The sequence below is a fragment of the Pinus tabuliformis genome, chromosome J (assembly GCF_031772625.1).
Source record: "Pinus tabuliformis cultivar Carrire ecotype Pingquan chromosome J, CPIR1, whole genome shotgun sequence".
NCBI lineage: Eukaryota > Viridiplantae > Streptophyta > Pinopsida > Pinales > Pinaceae > Pinus > Pinus tabuliformis.
The window spans coordinates 1,256,199,511-1,256,225,966 of record NC_142295.1 but is presented as its reverse complement, the minus strand read 5'-3'; the positions used below and the strand labels follow the sequence as shown (position 1 = coordinate 1,256,225,966).

At 40.7% G+C, this 26,456-nt stretch overlaps 1 long non-coding RNA gene across 1 annotated transcript; it reads right to left on the bottom strand.

Moving 5' to 3' along the window:
• Positions 1–19,780: 19,780 nt before the first annotated feature.
• LOC149231780 (uncharacterized) lies at positions 19,781–26,173 on the bottom strand. The gene is made up of 2 exons (XR_016247477.1): positions 26,082–26,173; positions 19,781–20,104 (listed from the first exon to the last, which is right to left on the bottom strand). It is a non-coding gene; the product is annotated as an uncharacterized LOC149231780 (long non-coding RNA).
• Positions 26,174–26,456: the final 283 nt, after the last annotated feature.

The following is a 26,456-nucleotide window of genomic DNA, read 5'->3' as shown; positions in this document are numbered from 1 at the left end:
ATATATCTTGTGTTATGTGTCATTGATTTTTCTTCTTCTTGTTCATATTGTTTTCATCGAACTATTGGCTTCTGCTAGTTGAAAGTAGAAATAGATTCTTGTCCCGTGCTTTAGTACATTGCATGAGCTTATGAATATATAGGATTTTGTACATGGTATCAGAGTTGAGAATGGTATACTAGAGGAGATTTCAAAGTTTTGAGTTTTTTGGTTACAGGGGAAATTCGAATTTGCAATACATAATTCAGGATCGACAGATGGCGTTCTATGGTTTGCGGCTTGAGTATGCCTTGGAAGGCATCTCAAATTTTATAGCTTGGAGGGACATAATGGAGGTTGTGCTAGAGTATAATGGCTTGAAGGAATTTGTTGATTGAGAATTTCCTAAGCCAGTAGCATTGTATGCACATAATTTGGCCGAATAAAATAAGTGTGTGGCGAAGGCAAGGAGGATAATCCTTGAGGGAGTTTGAGACCACATTGTCTTGAGTCTTCATGGTAAGGAAACTTCATATAATATGTGGAAAACATTGAAGGACTTGTATTAAAACAACCGTGGCCAAAGGAAATTGGCACTGAAGGACAAACTTTGAAAAAACAAAATGGAGAAAGGTGAGATGATTCCAAAATACTTGACCAAGTTCACTCAGTGTCATGATGAACTTGGAAGTGTTGGAATCACTGTTGCCTAGGATGATATGGTGACTCTTTCTCTTCTAAGCCTCCCAAAGAGTTGGCATATTTATCAGGACCCTGTCAATGGTCGGGAGAAGTTTCCAAATTGGGAACGACTGCAGTCAAATTTGATGCAGGAGGAGATCAGGAGGAACACTAGGGATCACTCTTCATCAAATACTGATGATGAAGAGAATTGTTGTTATAGCACCATTTACCACTCTTGGTATATGTGATGCTTTGTTTATGGCCTAGGGAAACCTCTCCTTCCAGACTTGGTCCAAATATATAAAAAACAGTGTTTTATTCCCTGTACGCTACTTTTCCCTAAGCTAAAAGCGTGCACACGTGGGTCAATCAATACCCAACCCACTTATATGTATTAAAACACTTAAAAAATTAAATTTCCTTAATTCTGGGCGGATTTCGCGGGTTTTACCAATTGATTACCTCCTATTGCTCGTGGCCCAACTGTTTCCTAACTAAAAAATTAATTGGGAGAGGTATAAATAGACTTATATGGGAAGGCCTTAAGGAGGAGAAGAGATAGAGTTATTATACTGAGATTATCCCTGACTGACTCTAATGAATCCCTATGCCTCATGCACTTCCCCAAGCTTCAGGAAACCCTTGTTTCCTTGATTATAGATATCCTTCCTTTTGTTTGAGATATCATGGTGTTGGTGATGGAAGAAGATTGTTGAAGGTTGGTATAGGACGAATTCAAAGAATGATTCTGCTTGGAGCCAGAGAAAGAATAAAGTGAATTCTCTCCATGTTATTTATAGCTTACTGCAATAAAAGAAATGTTATCTTGTTTCCGAAATTAACTATGTTTATGCATCAAATTATGTTTTAATTTATATATGAATGTCGTTTTGATGTATGATCAATAATTTGTTTATATGATATAAAGTCAATTTCGTGAATATGCTTTACTTCTGTACTGCTATGTATATTCGAATTGAATGATTTTCAGGCTTGAAGAACATTGGGAGTTGCAGATGGTCTAAACCCTATGGGACCTACTCGAACGAAGGAAATCTGGGTATAGTCACTCTTATGATAATATAATCATCTTTCCTGAGCTGTATGAGTATTTCTTGTTGTAGTTTGTTTCTGCTCTATTGGGGTTCTAACCCAAATCCCTAGGGTGCTTTCACCCAAAACAGAATTGGCGACTCTGTTGGGGATAACAATCTTGTTATTACTGGTTTGGGTTGTTCATTCTCAATCAAGGCTCATTATTTGGTTTTCTTGTGGTTACAGTCTTATTTGGTATACTATAGCCCCAGGCTTCAAGTCTGATCTTTTGGATCAGACTTTGTTTTTTATATTTTCTTGCAAATCTTTGTATATGCTCTTTACTTTGTTTATAGTAGCGTATACACGTTTGTTTATGTAAAGTGAACTTGCGTATATGCGAGTTTCCTATGTCAGAAGCATGTGTGCACGCTTCTGTGTTTGAACACAGTCGTATGCAAATTTTTACACTGTTTTTTCAAATCTTTCAGCCCAAATAGATTTGTTGCCTGGTCTTCTCAGTCTCTGTGTGGTCAATTGTTGTCTAAAGAATTTAATTATTTTGAAAGCTTACTGTTTCAAAGTCTCTTCCTCATTGAAAATATTTGGCCTAGGTTTGCTTCTTTAGCGAGTTTCTAATTTGTGTTTTGGCACACAAGAATTCATCCTGAAGTTCTTGATTGTTCTAGTCCTCCAGAACACAAGATTGTTTTCAGTTTCAGCGTTAAGCCTGGATTTCAAATCTACTTGCTTTGCTCTCCTTTGTTTTGTGGCCTCATAGCTTTTCTTACCTTTTGAAAGTCTCTTTGACGAATTTGGAAGTATTTCTTTCCTAGCTTCTTGGTCAGTTTGTCAAACTTTTTGCTACTATTTGGGTCGTTCTGTACAAATTGAAGTCTTTTTGCTCAAGTTTTCATTCATTTTCGAGTTTGTAACTTGCAAAGACTCCATGTGCTATTTTTTCGATCTTTTGAGTTTTAGTAGAAATTTGGTGATTTCAAAAAGTTGTTTCGGTTTCTTCTTTAAAAATGAAAAGATCTCAAAAAAATTTGTTTTGTTTTTCTTTTGCCAAGTTTGGTTTATGGTTTCTTTTGGTTGTTGAAAGTGAATTGCGATCTTTTACAATTTTTCCTTCTTGTTTGGAGAGAATTTTGTGCTCAAAATTTGTATCATCTTCATTACTTAAGTTGGCTCATTGTTAGTTATAAACAAGTGCTTTTGCTTTTTTAGTGTTATTTAGGACCTTGCATCTCCATTATATCTTGCATTATGGTAGTTTTCATTGTTAAAGCATTCATAGCCTTTTAGTTTTTGGGTGTGTGAAGTGTGTTTCAAGAAAAGAAGAGAAAAAGTACTTTGCTTTGTATAAGTTTCATAGAACCTGTATAGAGATCTCTTTTCATCGAAGAAAAAATGATTGCATTCATGTAGTTATTTTTTCATTGATTTAACTTGTGTCATACAAACATCATTGGTTTCACTCCCATCTTTACCCTTGACTTTAAGAACAACCATTAAAATCAAGCAATTAATTAAAACAAACTAGAAATTTTATGTTTTCATCAGAATACACCAACAAGTTTATGTTTATTAGGGCCTTGGATTAGGCGAGAGGAGAGTTAACTCTCCAAGGCCGTTGAAAATTATAAAACATAGAAGTTTGATTAATGAACGAAATCCAATAGTTTTAGGGAGACCGGGAGAGCTCCGTAACTGGGAGTAAGGCACGAGGGAGGGTGAAGATAAGGACGAGAGATACCCCTCTCTTACTTGCCGTATCCCGCCTCATGACTATTTCACCCAACTTTTGATACAAGTTGGTGACCATAGTTTCTTATCCTAGGGATCACACAGGTGGCTGTGGAAGGGAATCCCATGGCACCTGAGGCTGATGTTGTATCACGTTTAGCAGTACTTCTAGAGGGTGCCCTTGTGAAGCTTGGGTGCTTGCACTGGCAAAGGTTGTTATTTGGAGGTCAGCATAACTGCCTCTGATACGTTTTCTAGTAGGCTTGGGGCATAATTACCCCAGTCTATTTTCGGAAGGCCCTTGTAATTAAATTTCTTGTATTTGGGTGTCTGGTCCTAATCACCTGGAGTGGAAATACTCGAGAGCTGTTTGATTGCTGATATCTTTAGGGACTTTTTAGTGAGTGTTCTTTGCTCCTAGTCGGCCTAGCTTTATAATCTTTTTTGAGTCTTTAAGTAGATCTTTTAAATAATTCAAAGTGGTTGATCGACCATATCGACGGTCTAGGGGACTTTGTGGGCTATCACCTACGAGTCCAGAGCCTTCCCCTAGAAGGCATAGGAGCGATTCTGCCAGTGGTTTTCAACCAGTGGCAGTAGGCGCATTGGAGATTGATCCTCCACTTGGGGTCATTAATTCACAAGATAGACCTAGCACCAGTAGAGAGTTAGAGAGGAACACACCAGTTCTTTCTCGAGTACTTTTTCAGTCAGAAGATAATATTGAAGTTGAAGAGCTTTCAGAGTCGGTTGCGGCTCCGAATTCTCCTCTTCCTCCTGATCATCCAGACGTTCTATTGTACGTTGAAACCCCGACTCATAGGCCTTCAAGCCCAGGTTTACACCCATATATTCCTTCGATGACCACTGCTGGAAGCATGGCATCTACGACGAGTGTTGAGAGTATGCAGACTCCCATATCTGTACAAGGAGGAGGAACTATTTCCATCCCTTATATTACTCCCAGCATGGCTATATTTGTGTCTACTTCCATTCCGTCAACGAGTGGAAGTTCTCAAGCTACTGCATCCGATTTTGGATTTATCCCTTATAGAATGTCGTCTCACGGGATTCCTTCAGTTCTTTTGAATATAACATCAACTACCTCCACATCCATGATGAGTGGATCGACTTCTTTTAAGGGTTTCCCATTTGGAAGTGGTCATATACCACACTCCAATCCAACAATAGGGTCAATTCCTTTTTCTTTTACAATTCAAGGTCATAACCCATTCGAGAGTTGGAAAAACCCTGCGATTAGTGGGATAGGAGCTAGGAATCAATTTTTCGGCCAACATGGGAATGTGTCGTATTCTTCAATTAATTTGTTTCAGAATTTTCCACCCTTTTCTAACACATGGAATCCTTATTAGGGGCTATCAACTCCTTTTAACACTTCGTTAGGGGGTAACTTCACTAGTTACGGAGGATTTTCAGCAGGAGTTGGTCAAACTCAGAATTTTGCTAGACCACAAGGAGCACCTTTTGGTTCAGTAGGCTCTATGAGTTACTTTGGGAAACCTGGTGTTTTTCAAAATCCAAGTCATTCTTTTCAGACCTTTGGGAACCCCGCCTGCACTGGATGGAATTCCCAAGGTCCGCCATGAATCCCTTTTCTAGCCACATTGAACTTGCCAGAATTAACTAAATTGACAAATGATCCGATTCGGTACAATCTGGCTTGGCCTCCGGTCCCAACTAAACTTCCCTTGGATATCCCAAAATTCGAAGGGAAGAGTGGTGAAGATCTGAGAGACCACATAACCACATTTCACTTATGGTGCTCATCCAACTCCCTGATAGATGATTCGATCAGGTTGAGATTATTTCAGCACACCCTAACTGGAAATGTGGCCAAATGGTATATAGAGTTCCCAGGGGGCACCTATATTTCTTTCTGTGATTTGGCTAATGTCTTTTTGAACCATTTTTAGTTGCCTGTCTGATATGAAGCTGAAACTGAAATTCTTGCTAACTTTCGGCAAGACACTGCAACCCACATTTTGGATCACATCCAGGAATGGAGGAGGAGGAAAAGGCTTATCAAAGTTGAGATCCCACCAGAGTTCCTTCTCGAATGGTTTCTCAAATCATTACAACCTGAGATCTCAAAGGATGTGTCTCTCTCTGGTGTTTATATAGAAGAGCAGGCCATTTTCAGAGCCCAACAATTGGAACTGATATATTCTCAGTCTGGGGTTCTTTAGAAAATTGTACTTGATGCTCCTAGATCTAAGGTCTATTTATCCAAACCGAAACCAGGTCCCCATGCCGATGGTATAGTCGGATCGATTGATGTTAATGCAGTGAACCTATTGAATCAATTACAACAGTTGTCTCTACAAACTACTTCTTCTACCCAGGCAGCACCATCTGTACCTACACCTTCCCAACCTACCTCTATAAACGTTGTCCAGACCACTAACCCCAAAGGAAATCAACAATCCGATGGGAAGAGGAAAGGAGGAGGTAAGAAGAAGAACCAAGAAGGGAAAGGTAATACAAACAAACCCGGCAATGATGCCGGAGAGGGTAGGAAAGAGTCCAAGAAAAAGGTAAAATTTCCATGAAAGTTATGCAATGGAGATCATCTGACTCACCTCTACCCTAAGATGCAAGACACTCAATGCTTATTAGTACAGCAAGGGTTCTCTAGCTCCCAAGCTATTCTAACTAACCCTTTTCCCCAAGGGAAACAATTACTTGCTGGCATGAATTCTAATGTCAGTACCTCCACGGGGGGCAACCAGGAAGGGGAAAATTTGTTAAATGTTTATATGATGAGCTCTCATATAGACGTCACTACGCGAGCACGTGATTATGGTTTTGGAAACATCTAAGGCTAAATATTTTCCTCAAGCCACAAAACCACTTCATATTGAATGACCCTCTATTGAGTCTATACCTCAGATACCGAAAGGTTCTGTAAAATGCTCGACTATTAACCCTAATGCTAGGGCAGCCCAAATCTACTCGATTGTAGAAGATCTGGCTCAAAGTCCTTGTGCTATGTCAGCATTAGAGGTACTCCAGTCTTGCCCTGCTCAGAGAAGTGTTTTTCTTTCAGCAATTGGTGCAGTATATCCAAAGAATTCTTTAGTGCTCACTTTTGATATGTTGAATGTCAAAAAGAGACTTCCTCACCATATGGCTTTCCAGATAAATTCCACATACCGAAAGACTAATATTTTTCGAACTCTTATACATGAGGGAGCTTCGACATGCGTGATTTCTATGTCATGTTGGAAGCCCATTGGATCACCTTCAGTTGTTTCTTCACAGACTCTTTTGACGGCATTTGACGGACATTCTCATAAGCTACATGGGATTATCCCGGCCTTTCCTATCTCTGTTGGGGGAAAGGTAGTGAATATTGAGGTAGAAATAGTTGATGTGAACCTGGATTATAACCTCCTCTTAGGCAAGAATTGTATTTACGAGATGGATGCCATAGTTTCATCATTATTCTGCATCCTATTTTTAGAGTTGATCAGTTAGATTATTCTCCAGGTGACTCTCACAAAACTTCAGATTCTATCGTTCTATTAGTGGACAATCCCTGTCAACCTATTGAGAATTTAGGAGTTGGGATGTACTCTTCGTTAATGGGTATATTTGACCTCCCTGCTCCTACAACTATAATTAATGTGATTTCATCCTCTAGGGGACCTTCTCGGAAAGAGTTCTTTCAAACTCATTATTTTTCGGACCCTTAGTCCTTACCTTCATCTACCACCACATTGGATGCAGGGCGGGTAGGTGGAATGGTATTTCCCATGTCTACAAAGGAACTCACTTATCAATCTATCATTAACTCTACAGACAACTGTCCCACTCCTTTTTCACAAGAGGAGTTAGATGGTGATGTGGCTTCTGCTTGGACCCTCGATTCTACTTCAGCTCTGGATTTCTTGGATATAGTCTTACCATCTGAAGAAGAAATTTTGGAAGCAATGATGGGTGTGGATTGACCATGGGAGGATTTACATCATCATTCATATTTTCTCCCTCCATTGCGTGAAGTTGAATCTAGTTTGTCCAATATGTCTACTAGTGATGTTTGTATAGTTTCAAACCCTTTGGCTCTAGCACAATTTTCTGCCGAAGGTAACATGTCGGTTATCTCACGAACTGTACCTATGAACATCTCTAGGAATCCTAACGTAATTGAAAATGTCTTCATCGAAGCTGACTATTCCCCTGAAGAAATTCAAATCTACACCGATCTCTTCAAATAATTTCAAGATGTGTTTGCTTGGTCTTATGAGGAAATGCCTGGAATTGATCCATCTATAGTCCAACATGAGATCAAGACATACAAAAATGCCAAACCTATTCATCAAAAACTTCGACCGGTCAATCCTTGAAAAGCGTAAGTTATTAAATTTGAAGTTGAAAAGCTACTTAAGGTGGGTTTCATATACCCCGTTCCTCTAACTGAATGGGTTTCCAACCCAGTCCCAGTAGATAAGAAGCAAGGAATGATCCAAGTATGTATCGACTTTAGGGATTTAAAAAAAGCTTGTTTAAAAGACAATTACCCCACGCCTTTATTGATCAAATTGTTGATGAATGTGTGGGTAATGAAATTTTTTCGTTCATGGACAGATTCTTTGGTTACAATCAAATTACTATCCGTCAAGAGGATCAGCACAAGACAAACTTTATTTGTCCTTGGGGCACGTTTGCATACAAGAAGATGCCTTTTCGCCTTAAAAATGCTGGAGCTACTTTTCAGTGGGCCATGTCTTATGCTTTCCATGGCATCAAACATGTTATTGAAGCATACTTGGATGACTTAGTTGTTCGTTCTCACAAGATAATTGATCATCCCAGGCACCTTTGGTTAGTCTTTGAGAGATGCCGTTTTTATAAAATTTAGTTGAATTCGAATAAATGTGTTTTTGTGGTCACATCCAGTCGGTTGTTAGGATTCATTGGATCGACTGAATGGATTTGAGTTGATCCTTTCAAGGTTGAGGCAATAATTCAGTTGCCTCCCCCATCTTCCATTCGTTAACTTCAAAGTCTCCAAGGAAAGGAAATTTTCTTGAGGAGATTTATAACGAATTACGCCGAGATAACCAAAGGATTTATGTGTTTTCTTAAGAAAGTAGTTCCATTTTTATGGGACGATTTTGTGCAACGATCTTTTGATGATTTGAAAAAAGCATTAACCTCTGCTCCATTACTGAGTCCACCAAATTATTTCAGAGATTTCCTTTTGTATCTCGCTACGGCAGAATCAACCATTGGTATGGTTCTGGTTCAAGAGGATGATGCTCTCAGTGAGCATGTAATCTACTACTTGAGTCGAGGCTTAGTAGGACCTGAGCTACGCTATTCCCCCATTGAGAAATTGGCCTTGGTGGCTGTCCATGATGTTCAGCAGCTTCATCCTTACATTTTACTTTGTAAAATGTTCATCTTAGTGGCTGTCAATCCCTTTCAGTTTTTCCTCAGTAGGCGAGTGATTGGGGGCAAGTATAATGGATGGATTGTTATTTTGCAAGAGTTCGATCTCGAATTCTTGTCAGTTAAATCTAAGAAGTCATTAGTCTTTGCGAAATTTATTTCGGAGCTGCATTGTGAGGAAGCTATTGTTTATGAGGAAAATTTTCCCGACGAACATTTATTCCTCATTTCTTCATAGGATCCCTGGTACAGAGATATCATTATATATCTCCAGACTTCAAAGTTTCCACTTGCTTTCTCCAAATATGAGCATCGAAAGTTACGTCACCTTGCCAAAAACTATGTTATTATTAATGATGCATTATATCGCAGAGGGGTTGACTCAATCCTTAGGTGTTTCTTAAATTTGGAAGAATTCGAGTCAGTACTCAATGATTTCCACAGTGGAGCTTGTGGCGGTCATCTATTAGGGCTTACAACAACCCATAAAATTTTGCGAGCAACCTACTTTTGGCCTTCAATTTTCAAAGACTATATTGAAGCGGTCAAATGTTGCCATCCTTGTTAAGTTTATACTTGAAAAATGTGTGCACATTTAGCTCCACTTTTTCCTGTTATCACTGTCGGTCCATTTGCAAAGTGGGGCATTGATTTTACTACTTGTAATCCACCTTCGGTAGGGAAACACAAGTACATCATTGTGGTTGTGGACTACTTTACGAAGTGGGCTGAGGCCATGCCTACTTTCAAGAACGATAGTGAGGCAACAGTCTTTTTTCTCTTCAACCAGGTTATTTCACTTTTTGGTATCCCAAGAGAGATTGTCACTGACCATGGCAGTCACTTCCAAAATCAACTGATGACCGAATTGGCTCTCAAGTTGGGCTTGCGGCAGGAGCATTCATCCCCATATTATCCTTAGGCCAATGGGCAGGTTGAAGCTATGAATAAGTCCCTTAAGACCATCATGCAAAGGACAATTGATAAAACTCGATCCAATTAGCACATCATGTTGTATCCGGAACTTTTGGCATACCAAACCTCAGTTAACGCTGCCACTAGTTTTACTCCTTTTCAGCTAATTTACGGGTTGGAATCTATCTTCCCTATCGAATGTGAAATTCTATCCCTTAAGCTATCTTCTTCCAAAGACATATAGTCTTGAAGAATGCCTCATTCATTTGGAACATCTTGATGAGCAGCATCAAGATGCAGCCATAATAAACGAAGCCCATAAAAAGAGGATTAAAACTCAATATGATAAAGTTGTCCATCCTCGAGTTTTTTTTGAAGGTGACCTTGTATTAGTCTATGACCAAAACAAAGACGCCTTGGGGGCAGGCAAGTTCAAATCTATGTGGCCTAGTCCCTTTATAGTCAAGCGTGTTTTGAAAAAAGGGGCTTATGAATTAATTGATTTTGAAGGGAACAAACTAGCAGAGCCCAGAAATGGGCTCTACCTTATGAAGTATTTTGCTTAAGCTTTGTCCGAGCAATTGCTTGTTTGTATATATTGTATCTTTGTACATATCTGTCTGACGTTTTGTGATATCAGTGTTTTTTAATCTACTTTGGAAGGTATTGATGGATGTTTCGATATATTTCGGATTCGCCGATGGTGCAAGTAGGCACACTCAGAATCTTGCTTCGGCGGTTTGGGTGATTTATTATCCATCTGGCCAATTGATGGTGTCAAGGTGAGTATGTATTGGCCCTGCTTCGAACAACATTGTTGAATATACTTCCGTTCTAAAATTATTATCTAAAGCAATATCTTATGGGATTGATTCGTTGGTAGTTTATCTAGACTCACAACTGGTGGTGTCGCAGTTAAATAACACTTATCGGGTTCGCAATCCTTATTTATATCTCCAACTTTTGGGAGTGAGAGTGTTGCAACGATAATTTATTTATATCACATATGTTCACATTCCATGATCTGAGAATTCATTAGTAGACTCTATTTCTAATCAAGAATTAGATTGGCACATTAATCATTCATCAAATTAAATAACATTAAAAAATATGAATCTATATATATATCATAAAATCACCTATATATAGATGGTGTGTTTAAAAAATAATATGCAAAATTGGGATAGGATGCTCTCAAAATTTGGGCTTATGCCCATAATCATGTCCAGTCATGCATAGATCTATCTATCGAGATGGCTCAGGATGAGCGGCTAAAAAGGTAACCACAGTGTTGGCTACACGTCAAAGTATTTGGACCCAGTCCCGTGGCACCCCTACCACATGGCGTTGCATCTCCTTAGGCAGATCCTCTACAGCTATCATAGGTACCTGGTATGTTAGTCTCACCAAGTTTCTCCGAACAGCATAAAGGAATCTCTTTGTCTCGGCTGCTGCCTCTTTGGCCCCTCTTCCATGATGCCTGTGCCTCGGAAATCCATCAAGTCTCACTGGAGCCACATTTGGAACATGGTCATTATATTTTGTCAGTATTTTGTCTCATCAAAAATAATTTTTTTCTAAGTTCATTTCATATTAAAAAATCCAAAAAATCTTAAAAACTCACAAAAGCTTAAAAATTGTTACCTATGTCTCCCCATGCTGCATTTGATCGTAACACTAAGTCTGTATCTCCTCAAAAATCCGTGTCGGCATATGGGTAGTTATTGACCGCGATGATCTGTTGATCCCACCAAGTGAAAAAATCATCATCAAAGGTCATTTTGGGCACGTCACCACCCCCAAGGCACTTCATCAGGTCCACCCATCTACCCATTCATGGATCTCTAGGGCTACTGATGGACACTGATACTTTTGGACATAGCCCAGGTACCTTCCCGAAGAAGAATTAACACAATATGGTTAAATATCCAAAATTCTTCGTTTGACTCTTCTGTATAGAGGTAAATTGACTCTTCATGTTAGTCAAAAGAGGCGTGCAAAAGGTGAAGAAGGGGAAAGGGAAAGCTTCCCACTCCAAATCGGATTTTTATCGTGGAGGTAAGAAGAAATACGTGATGAAATTTAAGTGCTTTCATTGTCATGGGATGGGCCATTTTGCTACAAATTGTCCACTCAAGAAGTCCAAGAAGAAGTCCTCGGGATGAGCGGGGGGGGGGGGGTGAGGCTTTAGCCTCTCAATTCAAATTGGAATTTTCCCTCATTGCATGCATGGTGTCATCAATGATGGGAATTTTAAGGTACTTAGACAATGGAGCTTCATTCCACATGACTAGCAACAAAGAGTTATTCAGTGACCTAGAGGAGAAAGATCTCCAGATGCATAATGAGATGGGTGACAATGAGAAGTATAATGTTACGAGATTGGGAACGATTACCTTTTAGTGGGGGAATAGGGCTCCACTCACCTTGAAGAATGTTATGTATGTGCCCGGGATAAAGAAGAACTTGGTATCCATTGCCATGCTTGAGGATAGAGGCTATGATGTGATCTTCTCGAAAGGAAAGGTGTTCCTTCGACACATAGCCATGGTTCAAGTAAAGAAGATAGGGATTCGGGTGAAGGATCTCTTTAAGTTGGAGGTAGAAGAGTGTGTTGCTTTGAGAACAAAATTAGAATGGGCGCAGAGCCAAGACGTTGGCAAGTTGTGGCACAGGAGATTGGGCCACTTGCATAAAGGAGGTTTAAAGATATTGCAACAGATCTCTATCGATCTTCTAAAAGGTACGCTTGAGAAATTTGATACATGCAAGGGGTGTACTTTGGGAAAATACACAAAGTCTTCCTTTCACAACAAAGACAATCGAGCAGAGGTTATTCTAGAGCAAGTCCATTTAAATGTGTGTGGACCATTCTTGATAGCATCCATCACCAAACACATGTATTATCAGTTATATTTGTTGATGACTATTCTCATAAATGTTGGATATTTTGCATGCATGGTGTCATCAATGATGGGAAGTGTATGGTACTTAGGCAATGGAGCTTCATTCCACATGACTAGCGACAAAGAGTTATTCAGTGACCTGGAGGAGAAAGATCTCGAGATGCATATCGAGATGGGTGACAACGAGAAGTATAGTGTTACTGGATTGGGCACGATTACCTTTTAGAGGGAGAATAGGGCTCCACTCACCTTGAAGAATGTTATGTATGTACCCGGGCTAAAGGATAACTTGGTATCTGTTGCCATGCTTGAGGATAGAGGCTATGATGTGATCTTCTCGAAATGAAAGGCGTTCCTTCGACACATAGCCAAGGGTCAAGTAAAGAAGATAGGGATTCGGGTGAAGGATCTCTTTAAGCTGGAGATAGAGAAGTGTGCTGCTTTGCGAACAAAATTAGAAAGGGCACAGAGCTGAGACGTTGGCAAGTTGTGGCACAGGCGATTGGGCCACTTGCATAAAGGAGCTTTGAAGATATTGCACCAAATTTCTATCGATCTTCTCAAAGGCATGCATGAGAAATTTGATACATGCAAGGGGTGTATTTTGGGAAAATACACCAAGTCTTCCTTTCATGACAAAGACAGTCGAGCAGAGGTTATTCTAGAGCAAGTCCATTCAGATGTGTGTGGACCATTCTTGACAGCATCCATCACCAAACACAGGTATTATCAGTTATATTTGTTGATGACTATTCTCATAAATGTTGCATATTTTTCATGCAGAAAAAGGATCAAAATTTCACAAAGTTTTATGAGTTTAAAGAAATGGGGGATAAAGAGTTGGGAAACAAGGTTAAAGCTCTACGAAGTGATAACAGTGGTGAGTATGTCTCAAGCAAGTTTAAGAACATTTGTGCACCGGAAGGGATTAAACAGGAGTTGACAGCACCCCATAACCCTCAGTAGAATGGGGTGCCCGAAAGGAAGAAAAAAAACATAGTAGGGGTAGTGAGGGCGTTGTTGCATGATCAAGGCCCACCACTACACTCGTGGGCTAAGGCATGCAACATGATGGTGTATGTTCATAACCGTATCACACATCGGATACTTGAGATGAAGACACTAGAGGAGGCTTATTCTGGTAAGAGGCCAAATGTTGGTCACTTCAGGATTTTTGGTTCAGCGGTATATTTCCATGTGAACAAAGATGCATGAAAGAAGCTTAAGCCAACAACAAAGTTGGGGATATTTATGGGGCACACTGATACACCTCACAACTATTGGGTGTACTTTCCGACCAGCAGGATGATAGTGGTTCGTAAGGATGTCAGATTCGATGAAGAGAAGGCCATGTGAGTTTCCCTTGAGAAGGAGCTTGAGCTACATGCAGATGAGGATATTTTAGCTCCTAAGGTTGAGGAACCTCAGATTGATGTGGAGCAGCCACATGCAGAGGCTGACAGATTGTTGATGTAGGGAGAGTGTGGGAGCACCCACTTCTTAGCGCAGAGAGAGGAGGTCACTTGAGAGGTACACTGGATACATGGCTCTTATGAGTGAATGTGTTGTGACAGAGCCATCTTCCTTTAAAGAAGCAGTGCAACAACTAGTTTGGGTTGATGCCATGGTGGAGGAGTATGACTCCATAGTTCGTAACAGTATTTGGGATGTGGTCCCAAGATCGGAGGACAAGTTAGTGGTGAGCTCCTGTTGGCTTTACAAGGTAAATCAAGCTACAGATAGTAGTATGGAGAACCATAAGGATATATTTGTGGTGCGTGGCTTTTCATGGGTAGAGGTGATTGACTGTGATGAGACTTTTTCTCCTGTTGCAAGGTACTCATCAATTAGATCTATATTGGCACTATTAACATAGATGGGTTGGAAGATACATCAAATGGATGTGAAGACAACCTCCTTAATGGCATGATTGAGGAAGAGGTGTACATATAGAAACTTGAACGTTTTGAGACCTTTGACCGTGAATCGCATGTGTGCCAACTTAAGAGAGTGTTATATGGGCTGAAGCAAGCACCCCATGCTTGGTACACCATGATATATAGCTACTTCATCGGGTTGGGCTTCATGAAGAGTGAATCGGATGTGAACCTGTACCACATAGTGGTGGAAGGTAAACTGTTGATCATAGTACTTTATGTTGATGATCTCATACTGATAGGAAATGATTAACTAATTAAGTCTTGCAATGAGGACCTTGCAAGAGTGTTTGAGATGAAATACATGGGGCTCATGCATTACTTTCTTGGGATGGAGGTATGGCAGGGAGATGGGGAGTTATTTGTGTCTCAGGGCAAGTATGCCAACAAAATACTTAGGAGATTCCACATGGAGAGCAGCAAACCCAAGGAGGCTCCTTTAGCAAGTAACTAGAGGAAGGAGGATGCTACTTTAGGGGAAGTAGTGGAAGCTACTATTTACAGGAAGCTTGTGGGTTCACTAATGTACTTGGCGAACACACGACCGGATATGCGCTATGTAGTTAACTAGCTTAGTCAAGTGATGGTTAGGCCTAACAAGTTGTATTGGAAGGCAGAAAAACATGTATTGAGATACCTCAGGGGCACTTCTCATTATGGATTATGGTACATAAGAACAGAGGGAGTGAAGCTTCAAGGCTTCACCAATGCAGAATGGGTAGGGAGTCCATCTGATAGGAAGAGCACATCAAGAGGGATCTTCAGCGTTGAGTTAGTGGTAGTATATTGGTACAACAAGAAACATAGATCAGTTGCACTCAGTTCGGAAGAGGCATAATACATGGTTGCGAGTCAGGTATCATGTGAGACCATGTGGATGAGGAAGATCCTGGTTGGTTTGTCGGTCAACAAATGGATCCAACTATGATTTACTGCGATAATCAGAGTTGTATCAAACTCTATAAAAATCTAGTTTTTCATTATCGGTCCAAGCATATTGATATCTGATATCATCATCTCAGAGATTGTGTATTGAGGTGGATTATGTTGTTAGAGTACATTCCCATACAGGAGTAAGATGTTGACATTTTGACAAAGGCATTGTCAAGATGTAAATTCAAGTTTCACAGAGACAGGATTAGGGTAGTTGATAATCCCTTTCTCGTTGAGAGAGAGTGTTGAGAAATGGCAACAAGAAATTCTAGTTTAAATTTGTTCTTGAATTCTATTCTATTCGAGTTGGAAGTCTTTCTATAGTCATGTATATGTTCTCCCTAAGTTTTAGGAGTCCAGTATGAGTTTAAATTGAGTTGGAATTTAGACCACTCAATTTACTGAGTTAAGTTCAGTTAAATTAGTTCCAAACTGTTTGAGGAACTAATAGAGAGTTAACAGTCAGTTGGTGCACTAGTGCATCCACAAGTGCCACTCTAGTTAACTGAAGATTCCCTCATCAAAAACTCATGCATGTTGATTCTGAGAAAGACCCAGTTGAAACTAGAGTGCAGGGAAAGTGTATTATCAGTTGTATTATTTACTAGAGTGTAAATATCATGCATGCACCAGAGATTGATCCTATGTTTGGATTGCACTATTTTGGAAGCATGAATTCCCTTTAAATACAGGCTATTCATCCTAGGAATTAATCAAGAGATTAGGGGCTTAGAGAGCCGTTGAATAGGCTAAGGATTTGGTTGAGCTAGCTTGTGAGCTGAGAGAGTTGAGGATACTTGTACAGAATTGTTCTAGTGAGAACAAGTTTTGTATCTTCACTTATATTTCTAATATATGCAATACAAATAGCAAGGTCTTGAGCAATGGATTTCCCCAGATACATCTTGTGTTGTGTGCCATTAATTTGTCTTCTTCTTGTTCATATTGTTTTCATCAATCTATTGGCTTCTGTTGGTTGAAAGTAAAAGTAAATTCTTGTCCTATGCTTTAGTACATTACATGAACTTGTGAATCTATAGGATTTTCTACACTAAATGCTCATCTCCCTAAATTTTCTAATATGATATCAGAGCCATAAGGATGAGATATGAGAGGCAAGATCTCGATTGTTAAAGCTAATGCAATCTTGTTTTGTGAGTGTTGTTTGTTTTAAAGTCATTGTGTGATGCACATATTAGGTTCTGTGAGAAACGACATGATGTTGCCGCTGGAATCTTCACAGTCATCGTTGCTTTAATCAGGATTGTAATTAGATCTATGTGTGGCTATTAGTCGATTGTGAGGGTGTGAGATACAACTTTCCATTGCTGTAGTTTGAAAAATTTTGGGTAAATTATCGTTGTTGGAGGAGGAGTTTTTCGTGGAATTGTTGAGGATACCCACCATTACATGCCATAGTATTAATTCGTTGTTGTCGCAGGTGTGGAAAAGGAAAATAATTTGTCATGGATTAATTGGTTATGCAGTGACTACACGCATCCAAGCATGTCTAAGATCCACCGTGAATATGCGGAGATGGACAACTCGCGAGTGAAATCAACTTTTGAATGAAATTAAGGAGCTGCTACTAGTGTGAGTAAATTTTTTGAAGACCCTGCTTCTGTTTTTTTTGCCTGTCAGAAATCAATTTCGCTCAGTTTGATCTCCTAATATTTGGCCCACATTGAGTCAAGTTGTTGTAGCTTGGGAGAAGAACCTGTCAGAAATCAATTTCGCTCAGTTTGATCTCCTAATATTTGGCCCACATTGAGTCAAGTTGTTGTAGCTTGGGAGAAGAACCAGATCTGCACTCTTAGTAAAATCTTTGATCCCAAATTTGAAAGCGATGAAAGAGAATAAAATTAAAGTTTTTGGAACCAACGAGACAACCTTCTTTGTCTTTTTGCTCATGGCATCATGTCAATTAGAGACAAATCACTTTTTCACCAATTATTTCAAGAAAGAAGTGTATACAGAGAAGGGGTTGGCATGGATAAACAATAGAGAGGGCCTGAAACGCATGATGAAACGTTGCTATCCAGAGTATTATGACATCCACCTTGCAACCAGAAATTGATCAACATGTCATTAATGTCTTTGTCTTTATCTTGTAGCCTATATGATCCCTCTGCACATGGAGAAGGAGGCATGCACAGTTGGAGGGTATCACGTGCGAACAAATAGTCAACCTTTTGAGACCCCGTTGGGTTAGAACGCCCCTTGGAATTTGTGCCGAAGGAATTCAATGAGAAGGGAGCACAACTTGAGTTATAAATTGGCCACATTTCTTATTAATGGAAAAGTTATTTATTTTTAGCCTTATAGTTTTAAAGTCATTTTAATGTTGGTTTGAGACCTACTTTATTATTAAAAAGGAAAATAATGTAATGGTCAAAGTAGTTGAGTGGTTATTATATATGTAAATTATTGTGGTGTGAGTGGAAGAATTTCACTATCTTTTTTAATTTTGGTTAAATGGTTGTTGGTTCTTAAATCGGAAGCCTTAGTGTCCACATCATTTCTTCTATGTTGTTATTGGTTATAAAAAGGGTTGATGGTGGTTAAATTGGAATATGTTGTTATTGGTTATAAAAAGGGTTGATGGTGGTTAAATTGGAAGCCCTGGTGTCAGAAACATCAATTCTTGTGTGTTAGTAAGGTCAAGTTATTTCATCAACGTTTGAACACATTCAGTATCCAGAACTCCATCCTAACAACTGACGGATAGTCGAAAGTGAAATATCCAACACATGGTGATTGGTCCATATGATGGTTCATTACTTGACAACTCTTATCGCAGAAGCGCCGATGAGTCAAGGTGTCAATATTGTTGATCGTGCAAAGTTCATCAACGATGGTCAGAGGCAGTTACGTTTTAAATGGAGGTTAAGTAACAGCTCGAAGATGTGGTGGTGAAAAAGTAGTGTTTGTGAGATTCCAGAGTGAATGTGAGTGTTGATGAAAACCAGTCAGACAGATTATCCTTGTCGTTGTAATAATTTTTTTCATGCAAGCATTAAGGGAGAGTGTTGGAACTAATGCTTCCATGTGTTGTTGTGAGTCGTCATTGTAAGTTCGCAAGCATCGGTCTAGAAGTTATTGATTCCTATAATATGAGTTGGAGTCATAATCTATATGCGTTGAAGTCAATGTATTATATCCTTTATATTTGTATCTCTTGTGATCGATAAATAGTGTGTGATTTGTGTCTAATTGTTCTCTTTGCTCATGTCCCTAATTTTTCTAATACAATCGGCCATTATTAACCTAGCATAAACCCAAGATAAAACTACTTGAATCGTGAGTAAAACCACCCACATATCTTTGAAAAATATCTAGGGTGAAACATTTCAACTCACAAACTGCCATTAATTCCTTCCTTGATGATGCATGAAATCATTATTTCAAAGTTTATTATCACACTTTAAAGATAATTTTCAGTAATAGTGGTAATCATTTGAATGGATAATGGTTGATAAGAGGATCTTACAGTGGTTAATTGTAGGGAGCAATCCTCCATATAAATAGATATGTTCATTTTTTCCTTTGCATTTCATTAAAATATATTATGAGTTATGGAACCTAAGAAGAGAGCTAATTTCTCTAACAATAATATAAAATACCCTAACACTTCGAATTTTTTCTAAATAGGGCCTTGTACATTTTTTAGATATATGTAACTAGCAATACACCTAAGTGTGTCTGCAACGAAGCCCAGGCATGGGTTATACAACATTCTCAGACCTTTCCAATATGGGAATGTGGGCTTCCATATGCTTTGCTTCCTCAAACCTTCCCTTTTCTAAAATAAATTTATCAATTAGGGAAAATGACTCAGCAGTCATTTTATTCGCTCTCACAAGTATAGATTCCGTAAAAAAAAAGCCAAAGGAAATGTTGATAAATAAAAGTGAAATAAATAAATAACGGAAAGAGTTGGTCACTGGTAGGTCTCAATTAAACTTGTTCTCTTTGAAATATCATCTTTCAACTAGTATATAGACATATTTTTCTTCGATTATTGATAGTTAATGAAATAAAATTACAAAATGTAACTTAGACAAGTTTTTTTTTTTTTTTTTTTTTTTTTTTTCAGAGAGAAAAAGCAGTATAGATTATATTAAGGATATATAAAGATCAAATATACATAGGAGTTCAAAAGCCTCATTAAGCAAAATCATTATGAATGGGGAAAAAACACATAATTCCCCAAAAGATTTCTGAAGAAACCATCCAGAATGTAGCATATAGATATTACATAAGGAACACATTGTGGGGCCCCCGGAGGGGCCGCAAAGGAGGTTGAGAAACCACATGTTCTGTATAGCTGGATCATAAACAGATAGATTGAAAAGGAGACAAAATAGCTTTGAGAGGGCCTGCTTAGTCCAGAGAAGGCATGGACCCCGAAATTGTAATCAGAATGGAATCAGGTGGCAGACAGCAGCCCTGGAAAATACGACCATTCCTCCACTTCCAAATATGCCAGCAAGTGAGGATGAAAAGAGCATGCCAGGTGGGGCATTGGGCGCTCCACCATAAGAAGCCATCCTGTACAGAAGAAAAAAACCGGTGAGGAAAACCATAAATCAGAGAAAGATCGTACCAGATTGCAGAGGAAGCGGCGCACTCGAAGAATATATGATTGTTAGATTCTGCCACAGCTAAGCATAGTTGACATCTGCCAGGACCCTGCCATCCTTTCTTTTGGAGAACCTCCCCGGTGAGGTTCTTATTAGAGAAAAGAAGCCATGAGAAAAGGATCGACTTGAGAGGGCAGGGGGCTTTCCAGAGCTTGGCGGGGAAGGTCGGGGAGGATGGCGAAAGCTCTGAAGATAGGACTGTGTAGAGGTTCCTGACGGAGATGGGATGGGTTGGTTTGTCAAGGGACCAGATCAGCTCATCCTTTGTACCCAATTGAGTGATCCCACTGTTTGTGAAGCTGTTGATAGATGAGAGCCATAGGGGGTGGAGGGGGAGGGGTAAGGCTAATTGAAGTTCATTTTTCCAGATAGGTTTCTGAGAGGACCATGAGACTATAAGCTTGTTCCAGGTAAAAAGGCCCCTTGAGTGGAAAAAGGAGAGTAAGGCCGGGGGGACCATGGATTCTAAGTTGTACAAAGTAGGATCGATACCAATGAGAACGCTTGAGCCAGAAAAGATTGTCCACCTTAAATTCTTCATGAAAAAGGATTGAATCTTTCTGAAACTAAGCCATATAGAGGAGCCAGTTCTGATGCCTAGAGTTGACCTTCTGTACCAGTATGCCATATTTCTACCTTTAAGATATTTTTGATTGATGAGAGTGCTCCACGGACTGCTCCCATAAATGCCTCTGTGAAGAGATTTGCATATAAGCGCTTTTCCGAAATATTCCATGTTAAGAAGGCCCCATCCACCTGCCTTTTTCGGCCTTGTGATAGAGTCCATCTTCACAAGGTGAATTTTGGACTGATATGATCGTCCGCCCCACAAGAAGTTTGCAGCAATGGACTTCATTTTCTTTGTGACGGATACCGGGAGAAGGAAAAGGTGACCCCAATACACCGCGAGTTGGGAGAGCACTGCCTGTACCAAAATGAATCTGCCAGCGAGGGACAGAAGACGCATTTCCCATCCTGAGATTTTATTGTAGAATCGGTCTATCAGCCAATGCCAATCCTGGCTGCGATATCCCCTCGCTTTTAAACGAAACCCCAAATATGTGAATCCATCCTTTATCAGTGCAAGATTGATACCGAAACGATCAGCAATCCACTGTGCTATTGCAGGGTTTGAACCATTGTGATATAGCACTGATTTTCCTTTATTTATATTGAGGCCCGTGGCGGATTGAAACTTCTGAAAGAGCACAAAAAGACAAACCCATGTAGATTTGCATAACATTGCGAAAATTAAAATGTCATCCACGAAAAGATTGTGAGAAAGAGAGATGTCCCTGCACATCTTGACCGGTCTGCACCTTCCCTCAGCAACAGCAAAATTAATCTGGGTACTAAGAGAATTCATCACCAAAATAAAGAGGAGAGGGGAAAGAGGGCATCCCTGGCGGAGCCCCCTCTCAGCGCGAAAGAAAGTAGATGGGGCGCCATTTATGATAACTGAGAAGTTTACACTTTCAACACACGCCATAATCCAGCTTATTGCCTGAGGCCTTAACCCAATTTTTGCAAGAAGGATTCTGAGAAAGCCCCAATCCACACAGTCGAAAGCCTTTTTTAGATCAATCTTGAGAGCAGCAACATCAATATTTTTGGTGCATATTGAGAAGAGACATTCCTGAGCCATGGCTACAGCATCCAGGATGAGTCTATCCTTTAGGAATGCGTGTTGATCCTTTGTTATGAAAGAGCTTAGGACTTTCTTCATTCTTTCCGCAATTATCTTAGAAATGATCTTGTAGAGCGTATTGCACAAGGCGATCGGCCTGTAGTCCCCAAAAGATGTTGATTTGTCTTTTTTGGGAATTAAAGCAATGAAGGTGGCCGATAAGGCTCTATTTATGTTTCCTGAGATGCGGGAGGCCTCCACCATGCGCAGCATGTCATTTTTGAACAGATCATAGAAATGAGTGAAAAATTCTACCGGCCAACCATCTGGCCCTGGACTTTTATCTTTTTTGAAACTCTTTATAGTATCGGAAAGCTCCACCTCCGAAATAGGCCTGAAGAATTCTTCATTTGCAGCTTCATCAAACATAACCGGTAATCGGTCCACAGCCCACAGCATGTCATTTAGATCACCATTTTGCCTTTTATATTGTTCCTTGAAGAATCTTGTGGCCTCTGCAGATATTTCCTGTTGGGAGAAAAGAAAATCTCCATTGCCATTCTCAATTTTCCAAATTGAGTTCTTTGCTCTGCGAGCATTGGCGAAGTTGTGAAAAAACCTTGTATTTCGGTCTCCCTCCTTGAGCCAAGTTGCTCGGCTTTTTAACCTCCATGTTGCTTCCTCTTTTTGCAGCAGATCTTGCTTTTTTCTTTCCAGGGATCTGATAAGAGTTTTCTTGTCCAACGACAGGCCGCTATAATGGATTGTGGAGGAAAGCAGACATATTTCTTTATTTATGTCATGAAGATCCTGTTTATCTTTCCTCTTCTTTTTTATCTGCCATATCTTTGCATTCTCCCTCAGCATTTGGATTTTTTCTCGAAATGTATATAGAAATGCCTCCTCAGATTGGTGAATGTCTCTCCAGCAAGATTTTATGAGCTCGTTGAAGGATTCATCCTGTAGATGAATTCTGTTAAACTTAAAAGAATAGCCCATCCTTCGCTCCATATGCACCCATTCCAGGAGGATGGGCTTATGATCCGAGGAAAAATCCCCTCCAGTTTTTGCAATCGGCATTCCCCACTTTTCAATAATGCTGGAGTTTAAGATAAATCGGTCGATTCTTTTTGCTATGTAGGCAGAGCCCAGCCTGCCATTGTCCCACGTTGGAGTCATTTTTTCTGGAATGATATCGACCAGATCCCTCTTTAAAAGTTCCCTTCTCATTCTGTCAGCCATGCTATCCACTGTTCTGCATTGACCCCAGCATTCTTCTGGATTAAGAGTCAGATTAAGATCACCTGCAATTAACAAGGAATCAATGTCTAGAATTTCCGAGTTAAACAAAGAATCCCAAAAAGGGAGTCTGTTCCTGTAGGGCGCATAAATGTTCAAGATGTTAAGAATCTGAGATCTTCCTCTGATGGAGGCCGAAATAAGGATTCCGGCACAGCACTTGAAGGCCTTTGCTTTGACCTTGAGCGGGTCCCACATAGCCACCAGGCCACCAGACAGGCCCTCTGCATTTGTAGCAGCCATGTGCCATGTTGGAAACATTCTTCTAAAAAAAGCCAGAGACACCGAGCTAGAGTGCATTGTCTCCTGAATGAATATGATATGGGAGCGTGCAGAAACGAGAGTCTCCTTCAGCGCCAGGAATTTTGGGGCGGCACCCAGACCCCTGATGTTGTATGAAATTAGGAAGGTCATTTTGAGGACTGTCCAGCCGTGCTTGCTCTAAGGGGCTGTGGAGCAGATGATTCCAGAATTGGGACATCTATCAGGGGCAGGTTTGTGACTCCCAAATCGGAGGCAATCGTCCTGCCTCTGAAATGTCGACTCCCACCTTTATGCTTTTTTCTTATAGTGATATTTTTGGCAGAGTTGGGACTGATGGTTGGGAAGGACGGCCTGTGGATGGTCAGCGGTTCAAGGACCGAAGGGTGTCGCTGAAGAAGGAGGTCTATGTCGCTATCATATTTGTTCACCGGGGAGTCTGATGGAGAATTGAAAGGGGTCGGAGTCAACTGAGGCTCTTTTCCTTTATGCATGACAGAGGGCGATTTAATTGGAGAGGGCGAGGAAGATGAGATGAGGATGGGATGCGATCCCACCACAAAATCTGCTCTGTTCATCGCCGGGGGGGAAGGTACCGCAGCCTCTTCGAGTTGTTCCAGGATGGGAGGGCTAGTGAAATCAGCCATGTTCATGATCGGTGGGGAGAGGGGCGCAACATCTTTAATCCCCTCCGAAAAGGGAGGACTCTTGAAGTCCGCAAAGTTTGGCGACTCAGGCCTATTCTGTGTATTTTCCTGTGAGCTTCGAATCTCTGTTGATTTGAAAGAGAATTGATTCCCCGATAGACTGACATCTTCAGAATGGGATTCAGAGCCCGATTGCCTCACCTTTTCAGAAGGAAATGTGATTGGCCTGTGGCGACGGAATCTGCAATCTCTGATGAGGTGACCCGTTCGATGGCAGGAGGAGCATCGAAACGGGATGCCCCAAAAGTCAAGTCTTTGGCATATCTTTGCTCCATCCCAAGTGATTTCGATTTGGTCTGGATAGCCCCCCTTATATGGTTTATCAATGAGAATCCACGCGATTCTTTTGTCCTTCTCCCCTCTGACCCATGGGTCAACATATATGAACTTGCCAATCGCGTTTCCTATTAAGGCCAGGATCTCCGGCGTCCAAAGTTCTAGCGGAAGATTGGGGAGTTTTACCCAAATCATGCTGTGGGAAGGAGTATTTTTGAGGGGATCGAAACCGAGATACCATCTTGACAGGGACAGGAAACTTCTGCCAGAGACCCAAGGTCTGTTCAGGGCCAGCTCCAGATCAGACTCCTTTTGAAAGTGGAACGAAAACCAATCTTTCATAAGGCGGGAGATTATTGGAGTGTATCCTATAATGGGGGTCCAAGATTTTGAAATCCAATTTCTCATTTGTTCCTCGTTCATTTCCGGGAAATACCATTTCCCAACCAAGGCATTCTTTTGTAGGCTCTCAATACGCTCCGACAAAGAAGAGCCGGAAACCGAAACCGCCTTTGGGGGAGGAACCGTTTTCACTGGGGCTTTATGCTTGTAACGGCTACGGCCCTGTCCATGGTGATCCTTTGAAGGAAGTGGGCCCTTCTTTTGCTGATGAGAGGCAAGACTCCCGAGAAGAGGGGGTCCCTTAACCCAGATGGAAGCATATCAGACAGTGTGGCATGCCAACCGGGATTCCGACTGGCGAAATCACGTGCTGATTCGGTTTCAATGGCCGCAGCGAATAAGGCTCTCGTGGCAGGAGAGTCACTATCCTCTGCCATCTTAGTCAGAAGAGAAATCCCAAAAGGGGATCCCCCCGTACCACCCGTACTTTTAGAGGATCCCAAGGAGGAGAACCGGCGGAGAATAATACCTGGACAATAAAGACTTCTGCGGAAAAAGAGCTAGAGAGAGGACAGGATTAGATCATTCTCCAGGGATCTTGGCAGGCGAGAAGGACAATCACTTGAAATGGAACTTGCCAGAAGAGAGGATGGAGACCCGAAAAAGGGGAAGGGGAAGACTCTAGAAATGTACTTTGGAGGGTCCAATGACGATAGCCAGCCGCCGAAAGGCCAATTCTAGGAAGCTGGAGGTTGGGACATTTATGATGCTGGAGAGAATAGCTAGGAAAAATCTGATGATTATCAGAGGCTCATTAAGTGTCACTGGAAATGGGATTTGAATTCAGAAGCCGGGAGGAGTTACCGGAAAACCCAGGAGCCACAGAGGGATTCGAAAGCAGGTGGAAAAGAAAACCTACTATTGCACTTCAGACCGACTGTTACAGTCGAAGCAGCAACAATAGATCTGAATGACGCACCACCATTTCCCGACACGAAATCGTATATCTTGGCATGGACTGTAAATGTAAAAGGATGCTCTTAATCTGTTAAGAAGAGCTTTTAACATTTTTTACCTAAACTGACAGAGGATATCCACTCAGGAAAATGACTGTTACAGGACAGACCATTCACCCCCCAAATCTGGAAAAAAGACTGTTACGATACAAACCGTCGTCTCCCCAACTCAGGATTCAAAACGACAGAGACTTTCGTAATCAATCGAAAGATTATAACTTAAAAAGAAGAATCTAAAAATAGATAGTCATTCTGGAATTTACGCAACCATAAATATGCTTACATACCCTGCTTAAACTAGTTTTCACCTGTATTTAGAAAAGAAATGCAAGTGAAAGGATATAATAACTCACTAACCTGTGAAAGGAGCCGCGCAGACGCCAGAGACGGAGAGCCGAAACCAGGCGGACAATACCAGAATCACCATGATTGATAGGAAGGGAAGTGAGGCGGAGAGAAACCTCCAGCCCGCGAGGCTGGAGGAGGAAACCGGAAAGACTCCTATGGAGGGGATTAAATAGCAGAAGCGAGAGGAGGAGCTAGACGCCAGATGTCCAGAACCATGCGCAACCGGAGAGACTGTGTTGTGCCACGTTCCCGCACTCGACCATATTCCAGCGCGACGTGGGGACCTTGAAGGATAAGTTGGCGGACGCTATTGGAGGAGAAAACGGTATCAGGCCAGATGCTTCCTCCAGTTGATCCGGTTCAAGCAGTAAGGAGTAAGACGTT